Source organism: Epinephelus lanceolatus, chromosome 5, assembly GCF_041903045.1.
Source record: "Epinephelus lanceolatus isolate andai-2023 chromosome 5, ASM4190304v1, whole genome shotgun sequence".
Classification (NCBI taxonomy): Eukaryota; Metazoa; Chordata; class Actinopteri; order Perciformes; family Serranidae; genus Epinephelus; species Epinephelus lanceolatus.
The window spans coordinates 37,386,837-37,394,209 of NC_135738.1; the positions used below are offsets into that span (position 1 = coordinate 37,386,837).

The 7,373-nt window shown below is 44.1% G+C and overlaps 2 long non-coding RNA genes across 2 annotated transcripts; both read left to right on the forward strand.

The window, feature by feature from the left end:
• Positions 1-2,896: 2,896 nt before the first annotated feature.
• Positions 2,897-3,769, forward strand: LOC144463611 (uncharacterized). The gene is made up of 3 exons (XR_013491671.1): positions 2,897-2,983; positions 3,260-3,416; positions 3,660-3,769. It is a non-coding gene; the product is annotated as an uncharacterized LOC144463611 (long non-coding RNA).
• A 1,402-nt stretch (positions 3,770-5,171) lies between these two features.
• Positions 5,172-6,447, forward strand: LOC144463612 (uncharacterized). Its single transcript, XR_013491672.1, has 3 exons — positions 5,172-5,579; positions 5,702-5,772; positions 6,073-6,447. It is a non-coding gene; the product is annotated as an uncharacterized LOC144463612 (long non-coding RNA).
• Positions 6,448-7,373: the final 926 nt, after the last annotated feature.

Consider the following 7,373-nt stretch of genomic DNA (forward strand, 5'->3'; position numbering starts at 1 on the left):
GAAAATTATGATGGAAACGCCAAAACTCGAATTAAAATCCCCTGATTCGCACAAACTAAAATACGCTCGCTTTAGCCGTGTTTTGGTTGATTTGAAAAAAATGTTGATTCGCAAAATGGGGGATGGAAACAGTTATGTTCGAAGTCTGACATTGCGCACTTCCCTCCATGGTGATACACACTCCGGGTCGGGAAGGCGGTAATGCATTTACAAGCTGGTTGCCAACCGCTGTTGAACGAGTTCGTAGTTTTCACCAAAGTCCGTACATTTAATGGAAACACACAAGATTCGTATTTCTTTTAATGCGCATTTCCCAATTATTCAAATCAGTTCTGGATGGAAACATAGCTGCTGATGCATTTGTATGTAATGAGCAGTTTAATGATGTAGTTACTCCAGGTGAAGTCATAACAACTTTATATGTTGGCTAGTAGTTAAATCTTTCCTAACAGATCATATATTTTGTGTGTAAAATCCATATTTGTAAAGAAACTGTCACATTAATGTAGTGAACTAAAACATAAAACAAATCCCTGAAAGAGTATAATACAATACAGGCTATAATATGTAATGTTTCTCCTCTTTGTCTCCGAACCAGCTTTCTGTAATAGTGTGTCAGGAGTCCTGTGACCATCAACGAGGTCCAGTGACAAGCTAAGGAGAGGCGTCGCGCCAAACCTCCCTGCATCCAAAATGGATGTCATAAGAGAGCTGCAGCGTATCATCGAGGAGATGGAGAAGGGAGAGCAACATTCCACTCTGATGGCGACCGTGGACCAAACACTCGCCAGGGTCAACAAACCCAACCCTCCACCTTCTCCACCTTCATCCCCTCCCCCTGTCTTTGCTGAGCTGGGAATCAACACCCAGCTTCAGTCAGCTGAAACACAGGGTGAAGAATATGGGGATTTCATCACCCTGGGAGCAGATTTGGTAAAGATTTGAATACTCAAGGATGATAGACATAAGCAAACATAATCTCTCTACACTCACAGTAATATGTTCCTGTGGTGCTCTGTATGATTTTCATTGGACAGTCTGATGTATTGTGTTGTTATGTGTTCTGTGTCCGTTCACAGTAAAGATTGTGCTGTTACGGGCATTTAAAGATGAGTGTTTGTTTATGAAATGGTATATTGACTGTGTTTATCAACCCTTCCTCTTTCCCCACAGCACCTGCCAAATCTGCAGCCTGTAAATGGCGTCCCAACCACAGCAGCAGTTGGTCACCCTGCTGCTGCTCCTCCTCCACAAAACATCTCCACTACCAAAGTGGATGTTATTGGAGAGTTGGAGCAAGTCATTGAGGAGATGGAGAGAGGAGAGCTAATGCCCACTCTGATGGAGACGGCAAACAACATCTTTGCCAGGGCCAATGCTCCCAACCCTCCGTCTCCTCCACCTTCACTTCCTCCTCCTGTCTATGCTGGGCTCATCACCCAGCCTCAGCTGGCAGAGAGACATCGTGGAGGACACAGTGACTGTACGCCCCTGGGAGCAATTCCTCATACGGTTGAGCAGCAGAGTTCTTGGACGGCTACTCCCACAATGTACACTGGACCTTTGCCTCAGGGGGGGATCATGCAGCCAGTCCACCTGCATGGTCAGGCCGGTGCATATAGCCAGGGACAGGTAAGATACTAAGTAGAGGTCAGGGACAGGACTCATTAGGATCAGATCAGTATTGATACGGATACTTGTCAATAGTTGATGCTTCATGCCAAAACAAGGAAAGAAAAAAGGCAAATTTGAATGTTTCTTTCTATAAGCAAGAAACCAGACAAGTTTTATGTAGATGACCCACATGGTGATGGTGACTTTCCCATCCTTGATTATGTTAATCGCTAATACAGTCTCCTCATTATCATGCAAGTGATTTTATGAGGATTTGAACACTCAAGGATGATACGCACAAGCAAACAGGATCTCTGTTTCTGCGGTGCTCGATATGATTTTCATTGGACAGTCTGATAAAGCAGATCTCCAGTATTGTGTTTTGACTGTTGGTTTGTGAAATGCTATATTGAGTGTGTGTTTTATGGCTCTCTCTCCACAGTACCTGCCATATCATTGGCCTTTTGGTAACATCCCAGCCGTGGCAGTTGTCAGTCAGCCTGCAGTAGCTGGTCCTCTGCCACAGACAGCACCAGTTATCTGTCAGCCTGCTACTGCTACTGCACACTCAGTAAGACACCTGGTTAACCACACACACTCTGAACATCCTCACTGTTTGGTTGTAGCAGGTTTAGTAGCATCCTTGTAGCAGAAGGATATTATCAATGCTGGATTATTATCAATTGCCGTATCAGTGTCCTGTTGATGATGTCCTGACAACAGACCCCGGTTAACCGCACACACTGTGACTGTGAATGAGGTTCACTTGTAGCATGTTGCAGAATTTTACTTCCCTACTGTATGTTTCCCACTTCCTCTCAATGCCTCAAAGATATGGTTTTGCATAAAAGCATTAACTAGGCCCTTGTGTTTTGAAATGTGGTCACCTGACCTAACCATGAATATATACTCCTGACCCCTGTGACCCTCAACAGCAACTATGTGGTGTAGGTTCTTTAGATGTGATTTTACTTCACAGAATTCTTCAGTTTTTATAATTTAAATGCAGTGTAAATCCTGACACCTGGTGGTCAGATGACATTATTGCAGCTTGTCTCATCACCTGCACTGTGTGTGTGTTTGACTCTCCAGTATAACAGTGTGCCAGTGCCTAGACTCCCTGACGGCCAGAGCCTGCGCTTCGTTGGAGTGCTGTAAGTACCACACACATAAATAGAACAAACAAACACAAGTGTACACAGTTATTGAGCTTCTGCTTGTGTTGTCACATACACTCTGTCTGTTATCTAATGTGCTCATCTGTCTCTCTTTATCTGTGTAGGAATGGAGGGGTGTTGTACAAGGTGCCAGAGGGACATTTTGCTCTTCCCGTTCCTGCTGTTCCTCCACTGAACACCTCCAGTTCAAAGTAAGTTTTCTCCCCACAGGCTATGAATACGCCAGACTCATGAACGGATCACAGTCATCTTATATTTAATATCTAGCAGCTGTAGTTTGATTTCAGATGTCTTTAATGCATCCACCAAAATGCCTACATGAATATTATTATTATTGGTCTCTTTTTATGAGTTTAAATTAACAACACAGCACAGACAGGATTAATTTTTGTATTATTCAGCTTATCTTAATGTTTCTCTCTAAAGTAACATCAGTAACATGACCTCTTACTCTGTTTTTCCTGTAGAAAAAGAAAGCGTGAGGAAGAGCAGTCAAACGAGGGGCCGTACGTGAAGAAGCCTCTAAATGCCTTCATGCTGTTCCTAAAGGAGCACAGAGCAAATGTTGGTGCTGAGCTTCAAGGCAGAGGAAGTGCGTCCATAAACACAGTCCTGGGACAGATTGTAAGTGTGTTCGCTCTGTATATTTGAGACACTCAGTGTAACTTTAAATCTTGTCAACTTTACGGTGATTTGTGCTTTTCATTTACTATCTCATGATCAGAGAAGAAACCGAACATTAAAGGATTTTGAGCATTGTATCTGTTTGTGTGCTTTTATGCTAGCATTTGTGTACGTGCACTAGCTAGACCGTGGTTGTGTGTTAGTGTGTGCGTGTGCTAAGAGTGTGTTGACGTCTGTCCGCAGTGGAACTCACTGACGAAAGAGGAGCAGGCCAAATATTTCCGTCAGGCTGAGACGGAGAGAGTGCTCCACGCCCAGAGACACCCAGAATGGTCCCCCAGTGACAACTTTGTAAGTCCAACCTGCTCGCACACAACTCATACATCAATACACACACTGAATAGAAGTGATGAAACACATTTTTTTATCAGCTGATATCAGGTGGAAAGTCTAATGTGTTTGTTTTTGTGTAGGTCAAAAAGAGGAAGAGATAGAGGAGCAAGGCTCCCACCAGGCTCCCACCAGGCTCCCACCAGGAATGAAGGGAAGACCTTTACTGTGACAGTGTGCTTTTATGTGAACGGTGACATGTGACAATACTGGATTATATTTGACTACATTACATCATCGACTGTTAATGTCAATTATTTTTAAAGAAGTTAATTAAACACTTGACGGAATTACAATAGAATTTGTGACCCTATCAAATAAAATTTTGTTTGATTTAATATCAGTATTTAAATGTTCCTTGTACAGATTCAATCAGCAGAAACTTGTTTTCAAAATTTGAAGTTTTTTTGAAGATAGAGAAGATTGATTAGTTGGTTTGTTTGTGTCGTTGCAGCTTCTGCATGTCAACGTGATGAGGGCACACAGTAGGCCAAGAAGCCTTGTGTCACGTGAATGCAGACAGCACCGATGCAGACTTTGTGGTCATCACAACCAGCTGTGATGAGGCCTCTTGACGTGCACACAGTCCTGGTACCCGAGGCTCCTCACACACAGACAGTCCAGTCCAGGTGCAGCAGCCAAACACACAGACTGCAGCGACTGTACATGTGCCTGTGCATCACCTGCCACAGCTGTGTGAGGTCAGCCCTGCCTTCACGCTGGTTTCCCCAGAAACAGCCTTCATGTCGCTGGCCTCACCTGCTGCACCGACCAAAGAGGAGCAGGCCACATATTTCCGTCAGGCTGAGACGGAGAGAGTGCTCCACGCCCAGAGACACCCAGAATGGTCCCCCAGTGACAACTTTGTAAGTCCAGCCTGCTCGCACACAACTCATACATCAGTACACACTGAATAGAAGTGATGAAACAGTTTTTTATCAGCTGATATCAGATGGAAAGTCTAATGTGTTTGTTTTTCTGTAGGGCAAAAAGAGGAAGAGATAGAGGAGCAAGGCTCCCACCAGGCTCCCACCAGGCTCCCACTAGGCTCCCACCAGGACTGAAGGTAAGACCTTTACTGTGACAGTGTGTTTTTATGTGAACGGTGACATGTGACAACACTGGATTATATTTGACTACATTACATCATCGACTGTTAATGTCAATTATTTTTAAAGAAGTTAATTAAACACTTGACGGAATTACAATAGAATTTGTGACCCTATCAAATAAAATTTTGTTTGATTTAATATCAGTATTTAAATGTTCCTTGTGCAGATTCAATCAGCAGAAACTTGTTTTCAAAATTTGAAGTTTTTTTGAAGATACAGAAGATTGATTAGTTGGTTTGTTTGTGTCGTTGTATCTTCTGCATGTCAACGTGATGAGGGCACACAGTAGGCCAAGAAGCCTTGTGTCACGTGAATGCAGACAGCACCGATGCAGACTTTGTGGTCATCACAACCAGCTGTGATGAGGCCTCTTGACGTGCACACAGTCCTGGTACCTGAGGCTCCTCACACACAGACAGTCCAGGTGCAGAAGCTAAACACACAGACTGCAGCAACTGTACATGTGCCTGTGCATCACCTGCCACAGCTGTGTGAGGTCAGCCCTGCCTTCACGCTGGTTTCCCCAGAAACAGCCTCCATGTCGCTGGCCTCACCTGCTGCACCGACCAAAGAGGAGCAGGCCAAATATTTCCGTCAGGCTGAGACGGAGAGAGTGCTCCACGCCCAGAGACACCCAGAATGGTCCCCCAGTGACAACTTTGTAAGTCCAACCTGCTCGCACACAACTCATACATCAATACACACACTGAATCGAAGTGATGAAACACAGTTTTTTATCAGCTGATATCAGGTGGAAAGTCTAATGTGTTTGTTTTTGTGTAGGTCAAAAAGAGGAAGAGATAGAGGAGCAAGGCTCCCACCAGGCTCCCACCAGGCTCCCACCAGGACTGAAGGTAAGACCTTTACTGTGACAGTGTGTTTTTATGTGAACGGTGATATGTGACAACACTGGATTATATTTGACTACATTACATCATCGACTGTTAATGTCAATTATTTTTAAAGAAGTTAGTTAAACACTTGACAGAATTACAATAGAATTCGTGACCCTGTCAAATAAAATTTTGTTTGATTTAATATCAGTATTTAAATGTTCCTTGTGCAGATTCAATCAGCAGAAACTTGTTTTCAAAATTTGAAGTTTTTTTGAAGATACAGAAGATTGATTAGTTGGTTTGTTTGTGTCGTTGCAGCTTCTGCATGTCAACGTGATGAGGGCACACAGTAGGCCAAGAAGCCTTGTGTCACGTGAATGCAGACAGCACCGATGCAGACTTTGTGGTCATCACAACCAGCTGTGATGAGGCCTCTTGACGTGCACACAGTCCTGGTACCTGAGGCTCCTCACACACAGACAGTCCAGGTGCAGAAGCTAAACACACAGGCTGCAGCAACTGTACATGTGCCTGTGCATCACCTGCCACAGCTGTGTGAGGTCAGCCCTGCCTTCACGCTGGTTTCCCCAGAAACAGCCTCCATGTCGCTGGCCTCACCTGCTGCACCGACCAAAGAGGAGCAGGCCAAATATTTCCGTCAGGCTGAGATGGAGAGAGTGCTCCACGCCCAGAGACACCCAGAATGTAAGTCCAACCTGCTCACACACAACTCATACATCAATACACACTGAATAGAAGTGATGAAACACAGTTTTTTATCAGCTGATATCAGGTGGAAAGTCTAATGTGTTTGATTTTCTGTAGGGCAAAAAGAGGAAGAGATAGAGGAGCAAGGCTCCCACCAGGCTCCCACCAGAAACAGCCTCCATGTCGCTGGCCTCACCTGCTGCACCGACTCAACCAGAGTCACCAATTACTGATGTTTTTTTTGTGTGTTTTAAATTTGATTTATGTGTCGGTGAAGATGCTCCGTCATCTGATGATTTATGTGGGCATTTTGCCTTTGATTGCTCAGATAGATATGTCAGATATCCCCCCCAAGATATGATGCTTTGGGGCGTGGGGATGACACGCAGCAAAACTGCATTACATCTGCGGCTGCTGCAGCAAGGACACAGTCTTGTACATGGGGCGTCTACACTACCCACAAAACCACCAGCCGCCACAACTAATGAATACTGTAAATAAATAATATGAAAAAAAACTTTTGAGAAAAGGTCATATTTTCAGGCAGTGTCTGTGTGTAACACTTCAGTGGTGTGAAGCTGAATTTGAGAGCTGCATCCCTCACTGACACACAACCAACAATAAGTTATGCTGTCCCAGCTGACACTGGGCAAGAGGCTGAATACGACCTGGACAGATCACCAGACTGTCCAGGACTGTCATCTCCCAGGTGGCCATCATTACACAAATTACAAAACCTTTCATTCCTTTCCAGACCCTTGTACCTACCTGTTATTTTAGGGAGTCTATTATTAGAAATTCGAAAGTTACAGATAGCATGACTATACTTCTTGTTTTCACAGAGTAAATATTTTTCAAACTTAAAATCCTCTTTAAATTCACAATATAAATCACATGAGGACATGCTCTGG